The sequence below is a fragment of the Ambystoma mexicanum genome, chromosome 6p (genome assembly GCF_040938575.1).
Source record: "Ambystoma mexicanum isolate Mex_15411 chromosome 6p, UKY_AmexF1_1, whole genome shotgun sequence".
Classification (NCBI taxonomy): Eukaryota; Metazoa; Chordata; class Amphibia; order Caudata; family Ambystomatidae; genus Ambystoma; species Ambystoma mexicanum.
This window is the reverse complement of record NC_090935.1, coordinates 1,168,981,676-1,169,006,146: the sequence shown is the minus strand read 5'-3', so window position 1 is coordinate 1,169,006,146 and position 24,471 is coordinate 1,168,981,676. Positions and strand designations below refer to the sequence as shown.

Here is a 24,471-nt window from a genome sequence, read left to right as displayed (position 1 = left end):
TTCATGTTTTTCTTTTTGTGTTTTGGACATGCTGCATTTCATCTTTTTTTCACATTTCTTTTTCATGTTTTCATTTGATTACATTCTTTTTGTGTTCAATACATTTTGGTTTATTACTTTGATGTGTGTTATTCTCTCATTGGTTTCATGCATGTCACGGTGTAGGTTTTCACAATCACCAGCACCCATTGTGTGTGTGTGACAGACATGTGTTGATGTACATTCTTGCCATTTGGGTTGTATCATGTAATGGGCTTTTCAATGTGGGGTGGATGTGATACTTGGTTGGGTCTTTGCACAGGGGTGGCGTGCGGTGGGATTTGGGAGGCCATGAGGCCCATGATTGTGGATCATGATGACGTGTGGGGGGGACATGAGTCGGGGCCTGCTGGCAGGTGCCCGTCAATGTTGGGTGGGGGGGTGCTGGGCAACATGAGTCGGGGCCTGCTGGCAGGTGCCCGTCAATGCTGGGTGGGTGGGGGTGTTGGGGGACATGAGTTGGGGCCTCAGCCTCACTGCTGGGGGGTGGGGGTGCTGGGGGACATGAGTCGGGGCCTGAGCCTCACTGCTGGGGGTTGGGGGTGCTGGCGGACATTAGTCGGGGCCTGCTGGCAGGCCCCGTCAATGCTGGGTGGGTGGGGGTGCTGGGGGACATGAGTCGGGGCCTGTTGGCAGGTGCCTGTCAATGCTGGGGGGTGGGGGTGCTGGGGGACATGAGTAGGGGCCTGCTGGCAGCTGCCCCTCACTGCTGGGGGGTGGGGGTGCTGGGGGACATGAGTTGATGATCACTAGTGCAAGGTGACATGTGGGCTGGCTGGGGGGCATGCCCATGGTGGATGGGCTGCATGCGGGACATGACCAGGGGTGCTGGGTAGTCCCCTGTGGTGTGGGCTGCCTGCAGGGGCCGTGGAGGGGGTAGAGGGCACACCTGGGAGGACCCACACTGCCAATTCACGTGTGGGACTCCCCGCGCCCCCCACTGAATACACGTACCCCGCTCTGACAGCGGAATCGCGTGTGAAACTCCCCGCGAACCCCAGTAATACACGTACCCTGCTCGCACAGGACCAATCGCGTGTGAAACTTCCCGCGAACCCCCGAAATACACGTACCCTGCTCGCACGGGGCCAATCGCATGTGAAACTTCCTGCGCACCCACGAAATACACGTACCCCGCTCGCACAGGGCCATTCGCGTGTGAAACTTCCCGCAAACCCCCGCAATACACGTACCCCGCTCGCACAGGGCCAATCACGTGTGAAACTCCCCACGAACCCCAGTAATACACGTACCCCGCTCGCACAGGGCCAATCGCATGTGAAACTCCCCGCGAACCCCAGTAATACACGTACCCCGCTCGCACAGGGCCAATCGCGTGTGAAACTCCCTGTGTACAACAGTAATACACATATCCCGCTTGCAACGGGCCAATCGCGTGTGAAACTCCACGTGAACCCCAGTAATACACGTACACAGCTCACACAGGGCCAATCGCGTGTGAAACTTCCTGCAAACCCCCGAAATACACGTACCCCGCTCGCACAGGGACAATCGCGTGTGAAACTCCCCGCGAACCCCAGTAATACACGTACCCCGCTCGCACAGGTCCAATTGCATATGAAACTTCCCGTGAACCCCCGAAATACACGTACCCCGCTCGCATAGGGCCAATCATGTGTGAAACTCCCCGTGAACCCCAGTAATACATGTATGCCGCTCGCACAGGGCCAATCGCATGTGAAACTTCCCGCAAACCCCTGAAATGCACGTACCCCGCTCGCACAGGGCCAATCGCGTGTGAAACTCCCCACGAACCCCAGTAATACACGTACCCCGCTCGCACAGGGATAATCGCGTGTGAAACTCCCCGCAAACCCGTGAAATACACGTGCCCCGCTCGCACAGGTCCAATCGCGTATGAAACTTCCCGTGAACCCCCGAAATACACGTACCCCGCTCGCATAGGGCCAATCGTGTGTGAAACTCCCCGTGAACCCCAGTAATACATGTATGCCGCTCGCACAGGGCCAATCGCATGTGAAACTTCCCGCAAACCCCTGAAATACACGTACCCCGCTCGCACAGGGCCAATCGCGTGTGAAACTCCCCACGAACCCCAGTAATACACGTACCCCGCTCGCACAGGGCCAACCGCGTGTGAAACTTCCCTCGAACCCCTGAAATACACGTACCCCGCTCACACAGGGCCAATCGCGTGTGATTCTCCCCACGCAGCAGGGTAACTGTATTCGGAGGGGTGCGCAGGGAGTTTTACAGGCATTTTCGTGGTTGGGGGCCTGTATGCTGGTCCACTGGCCTGTGCGCCTTGTACGGGATTTGTGCGCTGTACATGGCACATGGGGAGGGGTTGGGGGCGTAACTGGCGCTGCTGCAGGCTCGCTGCTCCACTCTGTGCCACGGCTGGTAATGGATGTTGAAATCCATGAATACTCTGTGAGCGGAAATGGATTTTGGCGCACGCGGCTGGCGCAGACTGTTGCACGTGCACACTGTGCGCCAGCTGCGTGCGCCACTTGTGCGCTGAATTCTATGAATTACCCCCTTTATCTTTTATTTCCTTGGTCTTAGTACCCCTTGGAGGTCATAGAGGTTGATGATGGAAATCTGTTCCCCTTTGTCAATAAACCTTCTGTTACAGCACAAAGGACGTACGGACACGTACGCACACTTTGTCAAAACTTAACTTCACTAGCGCTAAAACAGGTCTTTACCCCTATGCAGAGTAGTGCCTTAGGTATACTTCAAATTGCTTCAATGGGTGGTTGCTGTAAAATGGTATAATCCATCAATCACACATTTCTTTTTATAGAAAGGGTTTCTTATAAGGTAAATACATCACTTTGCGCTAGTACATCCATGTTTTCTCTTTCTGATGTGTCAAGATTCCTCATTTCCTAGTGTTTATGGGATCCACCTTTCTTGCCAGTTCATAATATCATTAGACAGATTCCTCATCGTGCTTACGAAAGTGTAATCCCTGGGATCGAAATTTTCATAAAACGTCATAACTTGCTTCTTGCAACAGACAGTTGAAATCCCAATTGTAACCGTATTCCTGCGCAAGAGCATAGCAGTGACACAACAGCTGGAGAGACACATTCAATCAAAGCCCTGTTATTAGGGCTGTCCCACTTGGGAAGTTCGACCCGCAGCACATCCTTACTGCTGATCGCTGCTAGCCACGGTATAGCTTCCCACATAGCCAGTGCGATTTAAAAAAGAACTATCCATCTTAGTGGCCAGCTCTTCAAGTTTGACCAAATTTACCAGAGTTGTTCTGGAAGCGAATGTACAATTGCAATGTCGCCCGCCGTTCCACTGGATTTTTGTCATTACCAGGACTAGTATGTACAGATGGCCCCAACCCGCTGTACGTAACAGTGGCATTAGGTGACTTTAAGGCAGCTTTTCATGGATTGACAGAACATAACCATGTATCCAGAGGTCCACACAGTTCTACTTGTTGTATCGTTTCATCACACTGGTCTTTGATTTTTTTTAAAAATGGTTGGTCTAGGGATCGGGGAGGTTATTTTATGCTCAATACATTGGTCCTCATTACGAGTATGGAGGTAGCCATGCCGCTTCGGGTCCGGATTCCGGCAATGGGGAATTACCGGGCCATTCCGTCCTTGGAGGGCCTGGTAATTCCCTTTCCTGGAACCCGGACCCGGTACATCCCCATTCCCATTGAGCCCCCACAGGGCTCAGTGGGAATGGGGAGGATGCTAACAACGGGCCCGTTAATGACGGGCCCGTTGTTAGCATCCTGGTCTACTAGCAGGTCCTGCTAAGGACGCCTGGTTTTACCAGACGTCCTTAGCGGGTCCCGAGAACAGACCTCGTAATGAGGCGGTAGGGGGTTAACGGCACCGGTAGCTCTACCGGCCCGTTAACCCCCTACCGCCTGGCTCGTAATGAGGCCCATTGTGTGGTTGTGGAACACGTTTTCTTTGGAGAAAACGACACAGGATTATTTCATTTAGAAAGTTTACGTGTAGGTTGAAGTTTGCCTCCTCTTTTATAGGACACAATATGAGGGCTGTTTGCCATACATATTTCATTGCACAAAGCTTCAATGTCATCTTCTTCAGAGCACGCAATGATAATGATAATGATGTGTTATTTATATAGCGCCTTAATCCGAAGCGCTTTACAGAGCACATATTTACATACAAATCACCCAACCGAAATTGGTACTCATTTATCGACCTTGGAAGGAAGAAAGCAATAGTTGGCCTTGCAGTTATTCGAACCTGCGACCAGCAGATCACTCTCAGATCGCAGCAGCGAGCGTTGAACCCACTGAGCTATCTTATGTAAACAATGATGTTTACAGAATCCATTGTGGGATTCGAAGGAGCCTGCTTGCCTAGTATTCGAGCACCATGAGTGACCAAAAGACCATTCCCTCGAATTTGCAGAGGGTCATTTGCTAATTCAGGCTCCCGACTTAGGGTACTCTCAACCCCTTCAGTCTCTGCAAAGGGCTTTATATTTGGATCCGTAGTGCAATTAAGGATCGTGACCACCACTTTTGCTCTACTTATATTAAATGTGTGTTGCTCTGCAGCCATGTCTGTACAGAGTGTACAGAGGACGTCAATCTTTGTAAGCAAGGTATTAATGAGGGGAGATAATAGTCTCACCTTCAGGAGCAACATTTCTAGATAAAATAGAAACCGCACTCTCATTAAAATGTCCGTGTCCTTTGACTATGAGCTCGAGACCAGGGCTAGGACTAGCCGACAGGTTAGTACCAATAATGTTGTTAAAACTGGCCAGGAAGGCACCCAGTGAGTTACGCTTCCGATTTAAACACCTTAACCTTATCAAAAGTCCACAGATCAAAGGGTAGCAAGACCCTGCAGTCTCAGGGGACTTCATGCGCTGGTGTCAGCAAACCTCAGTAAGTCCTTGGATTTAGAAGTTAAAGGGCTAGCCAGTTCTCAAACGGCGCCTCCTACTTGCAAAACCTTGGTGGGCCCAGCCCCCAGCCTTCACCCTCCTGCAGACTGCTGACTGCAGTCACTTGACTCCACCTCACTGCGCGGGTCAAGAGTGATTTTGTAGAAAGTAGAAACAGGCGAGGCTACCGCTACGGCTTCCTCCAACACACCTCTAACACGGCTGACTCCAGCCACTTGACTCCACTTCTGACTTCTGCTTCACGGTCTGGAGTGATTTAGCAGAAAGTAGAAACAGGCAGGCCTATCCCTACAGTTTCTTCTAACACTGATGCCTGCAGCCTCTTGACTCCTCTTCGCTGTGCTTCGTGGTCTAGAGTGATTTAGTAGAAAGTAGGTGGGGCTACCGCTACGGCTTCCTCCAACACACCTCTAACACGGCTGACTCCAGCCACTTGACTCCACTTCTGACTTCTGCTTCACGGTCTGGAGTGATTTAGTAGAAAGTAGAAACAGGCAGGCCTATCCCTACAGCTTCTTCTAACACTGATGCCTGCAGCCTCTTGACTTCCCTTCGCTCTGCTTCGTGGTCTAGAGTGATTTAGCAGAAAGTAGGTGGGGCTACCGCTACGGCTTCCTCCAATGCACCTCGAACACTGCTGACGGCAGCCACCTAACTCCACTTGGCATCATGCATGGACCATCGACCTGGACAGAGGGCAGCTGAGGAAATTAGACCTATGCATCAGATCCACATGCCTGCAATTGTGGGGCCTGATGTTAGTGGGCTCAAGGAACTACAGATATTTTAGAATATGCAAAACATGCAGATCCGTTTAAACCACATTCACTTGAAGTTAAGGTTTTTAGTTAAATTAACAAATGTTGAGAAAAGCCTAATCCATGGAAAACCTTTTCCAGAATTCACTATCCATAACGTAAGATGTTGCTTCACAAATAACAATGGCAGCAATAACAGAGGACCTTGAAATACCCCCACAGCAGAGATAGGCTCAAGGGTTTTTATTTCAAGTATTGATAGCAAGGTAAGGTTTAATGATAGCAGGCTGAACTGTGGCACACAAAAAGCTGCCCTTCTCTCATCTCCCGTGGGCATCCCACCAGACTACTCCATGCATCACTGCACCCCAGGTTGCATTGTAGTGATAAGTAATACCTACTATCTAATAGTCTGACTAAGGTGAGGGCTGTGATGGCCTTAGCCCTTTCTATCTCTCGCCCTATGGGTTTCTTCTAGGGAATATCCTGACATGACACGCCAGGATATGATTTGAGTAGAATAAATGATGAGGTCCATTCCAGTTGCTCAGTTCCTCTAGCCCTGGTCTTTAACTCCCTCGCAATCCTTTCCCTGGTGTTTCTTCCATTCCTCTCTCTCGCTCTCTCTCTCTGTCTCCTTCTCCCTTCTTTGTTCCTTCGATGGTCACACAACCTCCTTGCATCTCCTCTCCTCTATACTCATTCCTCCTCTCTCTCTTCCCTATTGTTCCCTACTCTGCCCTCACTACTTTGCTCTCTGCTCTACTCTCTCCTCTTTTTACCCTTTCCTCTCTTCTCCACTCTCCCTTTCTCTCTCCTCCCTGTTCTTCTCCCATTTTCACTCACCTAGGTCACCCCTCAGTCACTGCCTTGTTCTCACTCACTTATCCTGGTACACTAGACCCAAGACCCTTCACAAGCCCCAGCAAATAATCTGACTCACAGCCACAGTCTGTTAGAGCGCAATAGAAATAAAATATCAATAACAATATCAATATCAATCATGCACCACTCTCTCTCACAATCAAAACTTAATCTGTAACATGCTCCACGACAATCTTAGAATCATTCCTCTGCATTGCCTGGTTTCTCTGTCCACCTCCCCTCCACCTGAGAGCTCACAAATACCCCTCGCCTTGTTTGCTTCTCGCAGACTTTGTATGGTCCTCAGTTTCCTTGTTCCCCCTTTCCTCTCCTCCCCTTCGGCTCCCTTGATCGCCTGTTTAGTTTGGCCATGCTCCCCGGGATTGTAACACAGACGTGGGCGATTTCAAAAATGCTCAGTAGCCCCACCCTCTTCTCACACATAGAGCGTAATGCTGTCTCTTTGTTGCGAGCCCACAGTTGTATGATGCTGAAGTGGAAATGCAGTGAGTCTGGAAATGAAGGTGAGATGCTTCGCTGGACCGTCGTTGATGTTTCTTTGCCCTCAGTGAAGCCGTTGGTTTTGCTCCATAGAGCATGTCGAGTCGCCTCCTCTGCACTGCCTTCCAGGATGTAAAGTCCTGAAAGAATAGAAAGAATTCTGGCCAGAATGGAGGGCAGAAGGCATTTGGTGATAGACAGTGACACTGGTTCATGAAACCTGGAACAGACAGAGGGGCAAAGATTGAGGATCACCTCTACTCTGGGGTAGTAATGGCTCAGGTTAAAACCCTGTGGAGCCTCCTGCCCCTGGATGAGAGGGGTCTTAGTCACCATCTGACCAGGTTCATGCCCCTGACCATGTCACAAAGAATAACTGATGACAGATCATTTGGCAATGGCATCATTAATGGCATCTGTATTTACAACACACATCATTATTTGTACATTGACGTCTCTGTGAAGAGATCATGGTTAACCTAATAATAATATAACTTCAACCAACACCTTTCAACTTGCTCCTCTCCCTAGAGCATCTATGTGTTGTGCCAAATAGAAAAACAATACTGTTCATTTGCTGTGGGCATCGAGATAGCTTTAAGATGAAATGCGTGGCTGAATTGTGTCTTGTTTTACGCATATTGGCAATTTCACTATATCGCCTAAGGCAAGAACTTAATCATTCTAAATTGAAATGTATAGTACAGATGCAAACAACGAGTAAGATAGTTTGGTTACTTAATCACCATATCCAAAATCTGCATTTTACACACTCAGACCTCAGAAGGGCCACCTCAGGTATTCATTCTCATAAGATAAATACATGAGTACCGTTGAGTTGAGTAATCATAACACCTATTATTAAAAATCCAATGTAGATTGTACTGTGCCCTATTGCGAATAGTTGTCCTTATCATCAAATCTTTAAAAGTGGTGAATGGAGAGATGAGTTGTTTAACTTGGTTTCTGCAAACCATTGGAATCAACATGGATATAGTGGCTCATCCATCTTCCCATATCCGCCCATTGGTTTAAATGTAAAGTTGTTTTATGCACGTTATATAAAAAAAAAATGAAATAAATGAATCATCTCCACGTTTCTTATATTATATTTATATAGTGCAAAGCTCCCTCGGAAGCCGGGGAGCACTGCACAGCAAGATAAGGATAACATTAACCGGCAAGAGAGTTGAGGGCAGACACTAGCGCAGTATTGTGTTTGTGTGTACGCATGCAACTAGAATGGTAGCACTGTGTTAAGTTGCCGATAGTCACACTGTGACTGGTGTGTAATCTCGGAGCATGGGTAGCATCAAGGTTATGAATGAAATATCCAGTTTTTCTGCTCTTTATGGAACCGGAGGAGGGAGTGGTGCAGATTTCTATTGGGATGGAATTCCAGAGGGCCAACGTATATACAGGAAAATTAATGTTTCCTAGTTTTCTTTTTAAGGGCCCATTGAGTCTCGAGTCTGACAATCGTCCTACTGTGCGTATGTTGTGACCCACTGGCGGTGTTGAACTTAGTCACCTGGTGAGGTGGTGTGCCGCCCGAGGTTGCCTTGTAGGTAGAACATGCATTTTTGAATAGCATCCTAGCTGGTAAGCGTAAGCAGTGTAGCTCACTCAGTGTGGGGAGATGTGGTCACCCTTTTTGTGCCCCTGTAACTGAGGTGCTATGACCGCTTGCTGTGCCACCTTAAGGGACTGCCATGCCAGCTGTTATGTGGTTGGCAGCCCTGCTAGAAGGGCATTTCCCCATGTATGTGAGAAATTACCAGGGCCTGCACTTCGGTTTGGAATTCCTGGGGCAGAAGGAAGGGTTTGATCTTGCAAAGTAGGGTGATCTGATGCCAGGCCCTGTGGGTCTTTTTAGCTATTGTTGAAATTGTAGGTTGCTGCCCACAATGAATCTGAGAGATTTAGCTGAGTAGGTGAGTTTAGGTGTAAATCCATCAAAGTGTATTCCAACCACCCATCTTTGAGTGGGGGCATGCATGGCTAGGGGATCAAGGAGGATTCAGTCTATCTTGCTAGAGTTACGTTTAAAGTAGGCACTTGACATCCATGTTTGAATGAAAGTAAGGCATGCTATGAGGTGGGCAATGTCCTGGGGACTCCTAACCTTTAGGCATAGCTAAGTGTCATACATGCATTTGTGGGAGCCAGTTAGGAGTGCACTGTGGGGAGCCATGTATAGAATTAATAAGACAGGAGAGAGGATCGAGTCATGGGGACCCCACATGTCACAGGGCAGTGTGATGATCTCACAGAACCCATCTGGATGGCCTGGTGTCTCCCAGATAGGTGTGAGGAGAGCCATTTTATGATGGTGCCTGCCAAGTCCATTCTGTGAGTAAGGTGGAACAATAGTATGTGATGATTGACTGTGCTGAGTGATGCCTAGAGTTCAAGGAAGACCCATGGGCAAGCGTCACCTTTATCGATAATTTGCAAGACATGATCGGCCACCTGGATCTTGACTGTCTTGGGGCTGCATTTGGAGGTGGAGATCGATATACCTGAAGCAGGTTGAGTTAGTCTGTTTCGGTGAGTATTTTATTGGCAACTACTATGTCAATGATTTTTCTGAGGAATGGGACACTAGTGATAGCAGAGTAGTTTGACAGATCCTTATGGTCGAAGGTGGGCTTTATAAAGAAAAGGGCACATGACTCATGTGTTTCGTCTATCAGGGAAAGTGCCTTCACTAAGTGATGAGTTGACCATCCTGAGAAGGGCAGTCCTGATTTGAATGCTATTTTGTTTGATGATGTTCATCAGAATAATAGCATCCGAGTAGGCAGTGGCCTTATAAAGGCCCTCAGATGATAGGGGACCAATTGCCCAGATGACTCAGTGGGTGTGTGGGTGGTGTTGATATTGTTCATAAAGAAGTCATTGATAGTCTCACATTTTTCTTGGGAGTCTGGTAACTTTGGGTTTGTGTTGCAAAGAGGGATTTGATCTTGTTTTGGGCTGTTGCAACTGTGTTGGTGTAATATGTATCTTTGGCCTTGGTGATGCAGGTTCGATGGTTGGAGCTTTAAGAGGGCCAAGAGGTCTTCCGGTTTGTGTGCATTTTGTCACTGTTCATCCCATGTCTTAATGTTGAGCTCTTGGGTGTCTGAGAAACCAGAAGGTGTCTCACTCACTAGTCCCCAGGGATCTGTCATCCAGGTGGGCAGGACACGGCCATCGCTTTTGGATCCAGTTCCTGGGGGTGGACCAGTGCAAGAGGATCACCTGCATGAGGGTCTTCAGGGAGTGGACCCCATCCTACCAAGTAGGATATTTAGAAACTCTACCCCCCCTTTACAACATGACCACTTTCACACAGACAGCCCGCTATGAGGGGAAACAGACTGACACCAGAGCGTATACCTGACGTGTCCCAATACAATGGTCAGGCAAGGTCAGGCAATTACTGACCAACACACACACCTAACTTCCATTAAGCTTCCCCACACAGATAAAAGGCGGAGCATGAGAGCACACTCTGAGCAAGGCAAGGCACACAAGGAAACAGTAGTTCCGAGATGGCAGTTTAATGAGAGAAGAAAGATGGCAAAACAGAAGGGGGTTGCAAGGAGGGAATTTCCCTTGACCTTTTCGACTCTCAACCGACAAGGAACTGTTACTTTCCTGAAACCCCGAGAATAGAAAGCGTAAGACCAGGAAACCAAGCTGAAGAATCCTACATTGTGTGTCAGATGGTACCCGGGGTTCTACCGCGTGAATAATCAAGGCGGGACGAAACACCAGGCGCCGTTGTACGGTCCTTAGCTCCAAGAACAAAACAGCGTCAGTGAAATCAACACAGCTGGTGACTTGGGGATACCGATACAAGACTGGCCTGTGTTGAAGCCAAGGTTGCAAGCAGCAAGATTGTTCGTGAGCCCTGGAATGAACATTGTTAAAAACATGTGTGATACAGGACTCAAGTAAAGTTGAACTGCTGATGAGTGATTCAACTTTTGAAGTAAGATACAATACCTTTGACAGAGTGTTCCAGCACCACGTGGGTGCTCAGTTGAAAGTCACAGTAAGGTATCCAGCTGAGAATTGGCAAAGTGAAAGTGAGAAAGAGATCAGATCAAGAAGAGAGCAAGTAGTTGTGAATCGACGTGGTCCTGCAAAGGGTTGAGCAAAATCCTGCACACAATTCAAAATCTTCTATTTTTGAAGTAAAGAAAGCTTGAAAAAGCAGATGAAGTTGGTCCGAGCCCGGCAGAGGAAGATCAATTGAAAAATTGGGTTTGAGCCCGGCGGAGGGGGACCTGGGGTGAATCGAAATCACCCAAGAAGTTGTACATGTGAAATACTAAGAAGAAAGGAACTTTAACATTTGTTGTGTTGCATCAGGCTCTCTAGAATAAGAGACTTTAATGGCAACAAGACTTTGGCACAGAAGGCCCTGATGTTGAGGCTTTGAACTGCATCTTCATGATAGAGAAGGCAAAGAGTGTGCTAAGCTCAAGTGTGACGCCTTGTTCCATGTTGAAAATGTGGGCATGGGAAGCCAACGGCTTGAATATCCTGACATATCATTTCTTGAACAATTTTATTTTTATATAACATTGTTTCCCACACTAGGGGCCTCATTACGAGTTAGGAGGCAGCCATGCTGCTATGTGCAGCATGGCTGCCTCCAAACTCGGGTCCGGGTCTGGGTTCCTTGAATAAGGAATTACCGGGCCATTCCAACCTTGGACCCGGTAATTCCTCATTCAATTTACCCATCCCCATTCCCATTTGAGCCCCCATAGGGGCCTGGTAATAACGGGCCCGTTGTTAGCTCCGTGGTCCCGTCGCGGGACCCTGAAAGGACGTCTGGTCTGACCAGACGTCCTTTCCGTGTCCCGCGAGGGAACCTCGTAATAGGGTTGAGTGGGTTTAACGGCACCGGCAACATTACCGGTGCCGTTAAACCCATTCAGCGTGGGTCGAAATGAGGCCCTATATGTATTTAGAAGTAATGATTGGCAATAGGTTTATTAGTATAGGCCCTTTCATTTTGACAGACTCGACTAGGACTGCGTTATTATTATTTGATGGTCATAGCTTGCTCCCATCTTTAGATTTAGTATTAGATAGGCATTTTTCAAACCCAATTGTAGTTCAATAAACACCCTTGTACTGTGATCACATGTCTGCCATACTGTTTGATACCATACCTTCCTTGCAGGTGTACCAATGGCTAGAGGGTTTTCTACTGGTCCGGCTTCATTTGATTGGTGTGTATATGTCAGCCAACTCCTTCGAGGTTCAACAAAAGGGGTTCAAAAGAAAGGAGACTTTCCCAGAGGAAGGGAAGGTAGAGAATCATTCTTCCAATGTGTGCACTAGGAATGTTTTGAATTATCGTTGTGTGGCTATAGGGCAATTATCCCCCTTTAGAGGGTGTTCTGGAGTGAGTTAGGGAGAAGGGGATGTCTGCATGATCCAACCAGTTTCCATGGTTGGTTCTATTATTGCATGCTTTGTGATGCTGTCAACTCTGTTTTCTCACCATTTCACCAAGAACATCTCCCTGAGGATAACAAAATCCTCAAGGATATGGAAGAGTAAAGAAATGAAGAACTGAAGGCGGAAGACAATAATGAGGATGTATTGGGAAAGGAAAGACGAAACAACAATGGAGAGTATGATTGCAGACAGAAGGGAAGAGGAAAGGAAAGCAGAAGAGTTTGGCAAAGAAAAAAAAGAAGACAGCAGGAAAAGAAAGACAAGACAAGGAAAATATGTGAGGGTGAAATAAGAGAAGATGTTGAGGCAAGTGGATAATTCACTTGCTAGGATGGAAGAGGGGTGTCAAGAGACAGAAAAAAGGACTTTGAATAAGGTTGGAGGGTGTGGTACTGCGATCACTGCACTCTCATCCCATCTTTTCTCTGATGACCTGCGATGGGAAGAGGCAAGTAGCATGGGGAACATCACACTCTGATACTATGTTTTCTCTGATCACTGGTTCTGATTACTGTTTTAATGAAGGGCTATATTATGCAAGACTATGAAGAATTTCGAATGGAAAGAGACCTCAGCAACATGTCTGGAGTGGAAGAGAGTAAGTCCAAGTGTTCTTAGGTGGCAAAGATGACTCTGATGTCAGAAAAGAGGATTCTGCATTAAGATGATTGCCTGCCAGTTCTGAACAACTTACTTAGTGTACACTATTGTGTTGTCCCATGCACATATAAACCTCCCTGTAGGTACATAGAGAGTAACGTTTGGTCTGATGAAGTCTGCGCTGGCACTCTGTGGGTATTTGAACACTGGAGAAAGCAGTCAATATCTCCTAGGACACAAAGTTTACCCTGTTTTTCAACCGTTACAAATTCATTCAATATTCGGCAACAGTAAAAACACACCGATATTGAAGACTGTTGAAGAAACCCACAATATATAATATTAGAGAGTAGCAAAGACCAGAGACAGTTTATTATATTGCAATGCAATACAAAACAAGCTGACAACATGTCTCCTTCTTAACTTCCAGCAGCAAGCTGGACCAATTCCCGAAAAAATACTATTTTATACAAATGTTATGCAGTGACGAGGGAAACCTTAGTAAAGAAGATGATCTCAGGTGGCCTTCGACATTCCTGGGAAATTGTGCTTCTGCTGCTTCAGGTGCAAATCCCACTAAGTCCTTCTTCTGTTTCTCCATTGGTCTGTTTTCAACCTCTGATGAACCTGAGGTATCTGATCACGTGACAGGATACTTCCCGAAATGTCTGGGCTCAGCAGTGAACGTGGGATTACTGCCACCCCACAACCTGCAAACTTTCACTATGCCACATTCTTAATGCAGTTCTTCATTGTCCAAAAGTCTGAGTTTAATGCTGATTCCCTGCACCAAGACCCGACTGCAGTGTGAGCAGTGTATCATGCCTAATGCTGCTTGTCCTCACAGCAACGTACTATTAGCTCTTTTAACTGTGGCCTCGTGGAAATGTAGCAGCACCCCTAAAAGAAGTGATCTCAGAATAGGGTTTAATAATTGCAACAATATATGCCTGTGTTAAAGGTCCAAGCTGAATAAGAAGAATTACACACCTTATGAATGGAATAGGAGAAACATAAAACCGCGGACTACTCTAGTCCTTAAAGGAAGAACCACATAAATAATAATAATAATCATCATAATAATAATAATAATAATAATAATAATAATAATAATAATAATAATAATAATAATACTATTTATTGGGATTTAGTTTACATTGAAACTTTACAAAAACATTTGTAATAGGAAACATTTCTTAGCATATAAAAACATATTATACATATTTAAATCAAATTTACAATAAAAACCAAAATTTCCTAGACACAAAATGACACTAACAACTTACATTTAGACATTTTGGTATTTTCTCGATCAGGGCTATGGAGCCTACCAAGGAAAAACGTTGAACTAACACCTATATTCTATTATCCACATGCGGTATACAACTCGGAATACACATCTAGGCCTATAATCAAAATAACATCAACAGCTTACGATAAACTATGATTACTACCATACATGGCAATGTTCTCAGGTCACATATATTGTTTGCTTTGTTACCAACAGCTTTGGTTAAGCTTATTGTCTTTATCAGCTCCTTATATTGTAATACTCAGACTTATTTCAACCTTCAACCAGATGTTATACAATGCCATCAGTAAGCTCATACTATTAGAGTTAATACAGTGGAGCCAGAATAGGTCCTCCTTAATGTAATATATTTATAGCTATGTACATGTTTACTCAAATGGAGGTTAATTACATTCGTCATTTTATGGCATTCTGTCTGCAAATCTTTAGCTGTTTCCAACTGATCTTGTTCATTACATAGGCGACATTTCCGTAGTTCCACCGCAATCTTATCCCTTCTCCCAGTAACCATTAATGAAGGTAGTTGTTCCAGTCTAAGTAGTAGTATGAAGCGTCTGAGTCTTACTGCTGGGCACAGGTTCAGATATCTCTGGGTTTTTTTTAAGTTATATAATCTATGCTGTACAGACTGGTAGCTTTTTAGCTCTCAGAGATGATCATAGTTCTCCAGCCAATCCCAGAGCTCAATACGTTTTCCCAGTGCCATCTGTGCCTTATCTGGATCTCTTCCCAATAGCGGCAAATAATTTGGTCATCTTTTTCTAGCTGTACACAGAGAATTTTCCTTTGACATTTCCTGATGGGCTGCTATGAGTAAGGAGTTCCTTGTGCTACTAATCATTTTCAGATATAAAGTGGCACGCTTCTTCAATAATACGGCTTTTAAGGAAATCAGTCCCAGTTCCAACCTTATTATCGCCATAGGTATACCAGGCGGTAAACCCAAGATCTTTTTAGAACAGGTTACCATGCCATGCCATGCCATGTTCTTTCTGGAGAGGAGCGCCTGCTACCTTTTTTGAAATATTTGCAAGGAACTTGGGGTTGGTCACCCTGAGTTACCTGGGGGCAACCAAACGTGGACTCCCTGCTCACTTTGCTCAGAGAGGCAAAGCTTCACCTCACTGATGAGGCCCAACAAGGCTGAAACACGTGTATGGGGTTGCTTTTGGTACTCTTGTTCAGAGAGGAATTGCCATAGCGTTTCGGTGCTGGACTGCCCATGTGGGCGGGACAAAGACTGATATGCAAATGGATATTTCTCATCTGTGAAAGGTACAGTGAGCAAAAAGCATGTGCTGCCAATTCTTATCTTAGAACAGGTTATCATGCCATGTTCTTTCTGGGGAGGAGCGCCTGCTACCTTTTTTGAGGTAGACCCAAGATGGTTCGCCAGAATTTCCCTTTCTATCACCTGTAGCCATTTCAGATCAATATAAAGGAGAGCATTCAAACCATAAGTTATAATCGGGGAGAGGACTTGCATGTATAGTTGACGTGTACCCCATATAGTGAAACCTCCCTGACTAATGGTAAATCTGTAGAACAGGGCGGTCAGTTGTACTGCTTTAATAGCACGTGTCTGTTTGCATGTTATATTGATGATTTTTTAATACTCCTCACGTTAGTATAATATATGTTTAGAGCGAGGGCCTGTTTCTTGGCATGTCGGAGCTCTGCTCTAAGATCTCTTTTGGCCTCTCTGATCATCTTATCGAAAGGAGGTTTTTTGTCCCTAGTGCTTATCATCATCTCTATGGGAACTGCAGCATGCTTGCCAGCAAAGGTATAGTTCCAGTCCTCAATGAAGTTAATCATAATAACCTCAAAATTCAGAAGATGATGAGATCTCTCTATAGCCAGCACTTCCAGGGCCTGTGATACGTTTTTATCCGACCAACAGATCCTTGTGCCTCCTTTATTTTGCTTTAGATTACCCATGTTACTCGAGGGAATATCCCTATCAGCAATGTTAAGTTTGCATACCAGGGCGGCATGATCGCTCCACTCATTGGGCATAACTCGGATGTCTTCCACCTTTAAATACATCCTGGGGCAGACAAATATATAGTGCAGAGTACTGCAGGAGTTTCCATTTGACCATGTATGGCGACCTGGGTGATCACTAGTGGTTCTGCCATTGATCATTTCTATGTCCCAGGACTCGAACAGATGTTCCCACCCTCGTCCTTCATGATCTTTTTTGGTGTGTAGCATAGAACTTTTTGCTCTCAGCTTGGGATTATGAGACTTCCCCCCACTCCCGTCCATATGACAATTGAAATCAGCAACCACTATTACCCCAATGTTCCCAGATTTTCAGATTTTACTAACCAGGTTTCCAATAGGTCATGGAGAGCCTCCTGCACTTGTTCTCTTAGTATAGCTCCAGAGGGGTTGTATAAACTCACTAGGAGAAATCTTTCCTTTACTCCCCTGTTGTCATAGGTCACTTCTACAGCAATCAAATTGTTCACTAATTGGGACCCAATTTGTCTTGAACCAAGTGTATTAATCACCCCCATAATTAGGCCTTCATAAGGTCTCCCTTTGTCACCTTTCATTGCTACAGTTTGATAAGTAACATATCCGTCCAATATCAGCGGGTCCAATGCCCATGTTTCTTGGAGATAAATACAGCCATGTTTATCTAGCAATTTAGTTGAACACTCTGCTGATAGAAGATGTGCAAAACCACGGCAGTTCCATGTCAAAATAGTAAGATCTCATCGAATCTGCCAATCATTTTAGTACTTGTTGAACATCCGATACTTCCACCTTCTTCCTTTTTGGCAATCTTGGACAATCTGTGTCATCCACAGGAGTTTCTACCTCTCTAACCACGCAGCTTAGGTCTATTTCATTCAAATCCGCATCCACCTCCACGTCTACTGCTTTCAGTTCATCCTTGTAGTTTCTTATCAATTGTGCTGTTGACAAAAATTTACAGTGTAGTGCCGAGACCTGGAGATTAGGGCCTCTCAGAGGCTCCACAAATTGAAAGTCATCAGATTTGAGGACCGCAATTGTGGGACACAGTTCAATCTAGTTAGAAATTCTAAACGTGATAGCCATTTCAGTTCCTCACTCCGATATAGATTCTTTATCGAGCAGATGCAGTTTCCTTCAGTCACTCCTTTGACTTCGGCCGATGACACTATTTGGGTTACAGGACCTATCTGCTCCGGTAGTAGGCAGGGCGGCTCGATCTCGATTATTACGTCTTCTTCGCTCGTGTTATCCTCCTCTAAGACTTCTGCCTCATCATCCAGTTCGTTCATCTTCACTTGGTCAGGTTATCAGCCAGCTAGTCAGACGACTCGCCCGTTATCTTCTTTTTCTTGGCTCTCGCTGCTCTCTTCTTAGCTTTCTTAGAAGGCAACCCTATGGGTCCAGCGTCGGACCTAGGAGAGAACATATCATTAGATCTTTTATTCTTTTCAGCCCTCCTAGCCATTCTTCGCTGCTTACGTCAGAAGAATGGTTCGACACTCTCCTGGTTTAAGTCATCCTCCTGATTTTGCTGTTCTTCGCTCTGCTGTTCTTCGATCTTTTCAATCTCTTCAGCAAACTGTATAGCCTCTGAGAGATTGGATTCAGCTGTTTAGCAGGCTTTCTCCCTACTGTTCTTGTCCAGTGTTATAGCGTTAGTATTGGCCAGTATCCTCCCAGACATCTGTAATAGAATCTTGAGTGCAAACTGCAAGGATGCTACTGATGACTGAATCTCTGCTATCTCAGCTGCCCCTGGGTAGGGACAGCCCAAGCAGTTCATTTCCCCGCTGGGACGTCCTCCATAGAGGCCATAGCCAAATCTGGTGGGACTGACAGTCTACCCATTCCCTCCACAGGGGTGACATCCCTTAGGGTATATTTGTCTGCCTGTCTTCTTGTGTTCCATTATTGTTAGGCGGCATTATGCCTGGTTGAGGGATCATATTTCTTAGGATGTTCAGACATAGTTCCAATAATGAGTTATTGTCAATATCATCATAATTTGAAGAACTCAATGGGCCAATGTCACATGTACCCGGTGCAATCATTTCCTAGATCGTCGTAGAGTTTATTTCCTGGGGCGGATTTTGTGGACAATACTCAGTGATCATACCTTGATCTGCTGGAATAGCGTTCTTGGCTTTCTTTTTGGGTTTCTCCATAGCCACTTCCTTGATTGGTGAGATCCTGGCTTTTCGCCATTCCCTTAGTTCTTCTTAAATTGTACTTGGGTTGAGTGGGTCTTTTTCCGGAAGGCATTTAGCCTGCCCAGATGATGCCCCACCTAGGATTAGAGGACCAAGTCAAAGGTCCCACAGTCGCCCTACCGGCCACTCTATCCTAGAAGTTGTTGCAGTGACTCGGTGCCTCTGGGTACCTCTGGGGTCTATAGTCCTTCCAACAGGATCAAGGGCACACAGCCCGCAGTCTCCTGTTGTTGTCATTTAGCTGTGACTCCTAGCTCCATGGATATTCGAAGTGGGCCCCTTATAAGAGGGCGCACTGCAGTTTCCGTATAATGTTCCCCTCACTACCAAGAGATGGGACAATGGCCTCCTTGTGACCACAAAAACAGGTCGCAATGTACCCAATCTCTATATGTTATAGGTACGGACTTCCCACCTCAGCAGCCAGGAGAGCACTAATTCGCTCCAGGCATCAGTGTCACACAGATTTAGTCAACACCTCCCCTGGTCATAGTCAGCAAGCACTAGTAAAACAGAGCTTGTGCTCATGCAGCAGCAAACACCCAAAGTCCAACACAATGGACTTGCAATCGCCTATTAAACAGAGCGCAGGATTCAGGTTACAGGGCAAACACAGCTTTCTCACCCTTCACTCTTGGCCACCCAGCTTCCTGTCCCTGGAGCTCAAGGCTACAGGGTCCCACTGCACGTGACCGGCGTGGCTGGCGGCACTCTTCAACTTCCCTTATCTCTGCCGTCTGCCGCCGCCGGTAACTTGCTTTTGCCCATAATAGAGGGCTCCGGGTCAGCGGTCTCCAAACACCCCGGGCAAATTCCTTGGCGTGTTCCTTAGCAGTACCCCGCGTACTGCGTTACGCGGCTGGCTCAGTGAACACTGTTGGACTGCTATGCTATGCTGCACCAATTCGAGGAAAGGACCTCTCGATGGTCCCACACCAGCATACAGCGTCGCAGGAATTAAGCCGCACCTCGTATGCCCGTGCACTCACAATCACCAGACGATCACAGAGGCTGTTTCCGAACCACATAAAGGAATTAACACAAAATGAACAAATGGAATGATGCTACCACGAGCAATTGATCCCTCCTCTGTTTATTGACTGTTTGTCCCTATACGAGAACATTCATGGTGATACTGTGCCAGATTGCACAGTGAAGCCACATGTGAAAACATGGCTTCTTACATTCCCTTCCTTCGTGTGCCCTCACCCAAAGACAAATGAGTTTCTGAAAATGTGATATTTTTCTACATTTAGTTTCTTCTTTCCAGATATGCTTGCTGTCTTTACATTTGGAAACAAAACCCCATTGTTATCCCCTTCTTTGTTAAACTAAATTGTTCTCTGCTATCACTTAATTTGCATTGCTGCTTACAAATGTTTCATCCATTTTTGCACTGAGAACCACACTAGTTTGTACTTCACTGCATTGTTCTATTTGTCTAGTCCCTTACACAGTTCTCCTTTTTCCTTGGTTTACTCATGGACACAAACGGATTACCCCCTCCTCCCATGCTCCAGCTAAAACAACAGAGAAGAATTGCTTTCAGACATGACCGAAGTCTTAACTATGGTTGGACTCATCTTTGCTTGACCAACAAATTAGTACACATTAAAAAAAGAGTTAAAAACAGTTTTGTCACAGACTGTTGACAGCAGGCACGTGAATCACAGCAACTGGCTCATATGGTGAATTTATATTGCGCACACAATCTTCCGCATTACACTGAGCACTCTCCACTGAATGTGCCCAACCGACTTCAGAGAGAAAAGTCAATGGGCCTCATTATAAGTTTGGTGTTCTTGAAATACAGGTACTGGTAGCAACGCACCGGCTCCCTTTCTGGACTGCCAAACTACAAGTCTGCTAGTGGGGGCCACAGATCTCCCGACAGGCCTAACAACGGTGCCGGTGCTTCAGTATCCCCATGCACATGGAGTCCTGTGGGAATGGGGATTTACCATACCGCTGCTGCTTATGATATCCCTGCGGCACCGGGATGTCAGGCGGTGGTAACGGTGTTACTGGGTTGGCACCAACCTCATACTGAGGCCCAATCATACTGCAGAATATGCTTATGGCATCACTTGAATTAGGTCCAAAATTCAAGACAAAGAGGAGCTCATTTTGCTCTCGACGTAATGCAAATGAACGAAGTAAAAGTCTTGCGTAAGGCTGTTACGTCTTTAAATTTACGTCATGCCTCATTTTCCTGCTTTTGTATGGTGGAGAGGAGGGGCGGAAAGCGAAACGTGTTTCCTTTGCTCCCATCTTCTCCACCATACAAATCCATCTGCATTTGCAGTGGCATGCATGCTCTGTGTGTAATATGTTATTTTATAGGTACAAGCAGAGGATATAGCAGACGACACAGCATGAACATAGACATCAACAAGGTTACAAAATACAAAGGTATAACGTCAGAGACTTAAACCAAGGCAGTAGTGATGCTTACATTTTAGGATTTAGCCATCAGGATAAAACGTAAACAAAAAACCCCCTAAAAACTCACCATGCAAAATGTAAGGTAGGTAGAAGCACATCAAAATCGGGCCGACTGCAGTAGTCGGGTAGGGGAACCAGGCAAGTTAATGGATGTGTGAACATTAGCCCACATCCATATTAACCGTACATGTCCAGGAATCGACCCCAGATCTCATCAAACGTGTCCAGTTCATCATGTAGGGATCACTATGCAGTCCACCCACTTCATGCACCAGCAAAAAGCATGCAGACTCCATAGGGATCCATTTCAAATGACGCCCGCCATGTGTGCATGCAGTGTTTTCTATATTTGCACAGCAGAGTGCAAAAAAGGAGGGCAAAAGGTGGCATACACGCAAATGACAAAGATTTGGTGGCAGGGAACTATTTACGTTGAAGTGTTAACCTAACGGGTCCCCGCCGCCAAATTACGAGCTCTAATAAAATGAGCTCCAGAATGTTTATCTCTGGGGGCCATGAATTGTCAAAGAGTATCCCAATGAGTGACAACGAATGGAGGTCTCTGTTCATTCTGACATGAACTATGGAAACCCCGGTTCTTTTCAATAAAATCCAATGCTTAACCATATCTGGGAGCATTCGGGGAGCATTCCCTAATTTGGCTCTGTCGGCTTTTTGTGTGTAATGTGTAGCTATGTTCCTAATGCCAGTTTTTAAATCCAAGAAAGAGTATGGACATTGCTCCGCCATTGCTATCCCCCTTTAATCAACTACTGAACCATATGAGCATGTATGAAAGTTACAGTCACTATTGATTTAACCTCTGAAGTCAATACTGCAGTCCAAGACAACTTGCTCCAGTGCCTCTGCACAAAGCTGCCCATCAGCCCATCAGCCAAAAGGACGTCCCACGATACACCCACCATCTTCGGTGCTTTTAATGGAACTAAACACTTCACAGAAATATGTAATAGGGGCATGGCCTAAGAAGTGATGAGGGCGGTCTAAAGAGGCTGGTCATGGTCTAAGAAGAGCAGTCTAGTGGGATTGTAACAGCTAAAGTAGAACTATATTGCGTACATCTCACTTTCAAACCTCCGAGTCACATTAGCAATCCAGCTGACAATGCATACGAAATCATAGCAGGAGCAGGGTTGCAAATACACGCATGAATCACTTCCGAAAAAAAGTGACAAATAGAGGGGCTGAGTCAACCTCACAAGGATCCCAACTGGTGATGTGTCATGCAAGCTACTCACGAGTTTCCACAAAAAAGCACACAGCTTGCTGAGCTTTCAGTCACGCCTTGCACCTCACAAGTCATCAGAAAAGGGCAAGGAACAGTAACCCGCCCCGAACAGAACTTAACCTTTCAAAGGTAGGGACGGGAGTCAGCTTAGGCAAAAGCGTATTGCCCCAAACATTAAGGGAACAAGGAAATATTTAAACAAAAACCTGGCACTTACCTGGAACCGAGCGTCAGCCACTACTGGGATAGCTTTAATAAATATGTGAAAACCCAACCGTGTGGCTGTCTCATCTCCAGCCTCCCTCGGCCGGCCCACACTCCAAGTGCATCAAGCAGCATCCTGCCTGATGCCCAGGGGTGCTAGCATGCTGCCAGGGGCCAGATTACCAAAACTGTGCACTGGTGTAAGTACAATGATGCATGGTATTCTCTCTAGGCTATGGCAAAAAACTACTCTTTCAATGCATCTTGAATGGTATTAGCACTTAGGGCAAACTTTGCCCTCGTGCAAACATGCATTGAAAGCATGCTTATTGCACTAGGGAAATGTTTGCCCTGATGCTAACACTGCACATTTGCACTCCACCTTTGCCCAATGCGGCCCAGTGAGGAATACAGCGTGAGTGACTCACCTGCTGGAGGCTGGAGCTGATGGGTGGGTGGTGGTCATTGTTATCCTTGGGGGAGAGGAGAGTACTGATGCAGGGACTGCTTTGTTCAGTTAATCATCATTACACCATGGATGGGGGCGCTAGCCAATCAACGAGTTCATAAAGCTGTCTGTATTCTCAAGTATAAGCCCATGTTCCGAGCTCCCCAGTGCTGCACGCCCATCGCCCTGCGCATCCCTTACTCCCTCCTCATCTCCCATGCTGCCCTTAAAACCCGCAAGAAAGCATATATTGGTGCTAAAGGCTTACTCGGAGATTCTAATATGCTACTCGGCACTGGGCCAAGCCTGCTGGTAAAAGCACTGCCACCCGCATTAAGGGACCATTGCTTCATGTGGGTCGTTATACTGCGTGGCTGGCCATTACCGGCAGGGTCAGCACACTGCCTTGGTGTATATCCTTAGTACATATGGAAAGCATGATGTGGAGGTTCACTCACATACTTACGTGTGAGCGTTCTGCTGCATGCGTACCCTCTGACACTGGATGCAGGGACGTCATTTAGGGGTCAACAGGGGTCGCACTTGCAACCCCTGAGGTCTCCCTTGCTACCCCTAAAAATAAAATGTATGTTAAACATTTTTTTTTCTTTTTTTACAAATTGAAGCTCCTGGGCCGTGGCCAATGCCATGTGGCTCTTTGACCTATTTGTCTTTCTGGAATTCTATACAATAATTGCTAGACTATTAAAGGTTTATTTCAGGCACACTTCAGGGGGGGAGTCATTGATTTAGTCTGTTCTTAAGCACCTCAAATTCACAATGCAGACAAAATCCTCCAAAAAGCATTTAGATTAGAATAAGCACCCATTTGGGACTATGTATTTTTCTTTTCGCAAGTTGCAGTCATAGCATGTTTTTTTTCTGCCGATACATATGGTGATCTATTCTTGTATGTATGAAATGTATATCATGTTACAGTAATATTGTTACCATATTTTTCATAGTGTACTTTGAAACAATGCTATGTGATGCCACTTACTGTTTTGTCAAGGGGTAAACGGTTGTGTTCCATCGCTTCCCGTGATGTCACTTCGGGGTGGGGTAAAATTACATCACTTCCTGTGATGTCATCAGAGGTCAAGGGCCATGTGATGTCACTTCCTGGAATTTTGGTGAAATGACGTCCCTGACTGGATGCACCTTCTGAAGAGATGCACCCGCAGGAGCAGTTCGGTCAGGGCCTGAATCAGCTGGCTAGTGGGAGACCCCCAGAGTTCCCAGCAGGACCCCGGCTTGGTATCAGTTTTTGGAGCTTGGCAAACTGCACGCCAGCTTGCCCCTGGCCCATTTAATGCACTGACCATCTTGTTACTTCATTTCGGATCCCGCTCTTCTTTGGAGAGCACTATCACCATCTCACCAGACCTTACAACGCTTTGCAAACCTCCTAAAAGCTGCCTCAACCAAAAAAAGAGACGGCAAAGAATGGGAATCTGTTAATATGGTGT

At 46.2% G+C, this 24,471-nt stretch overlaps 1 protein-coding gene across 2 annotated transcripts in view; it reads right to left on the bottom strand.

Moving 5' to 3' along the window:
* Positions 1-24,471, bottom strand: part of LOC138510274 (guanine deaminase-like) — a 616,035-nt gene that overhangs the window by 461,162 nt on the left and 130,402 nt on the right. The gene's annotated exons all lie outside the window — the stretch shown is intronic.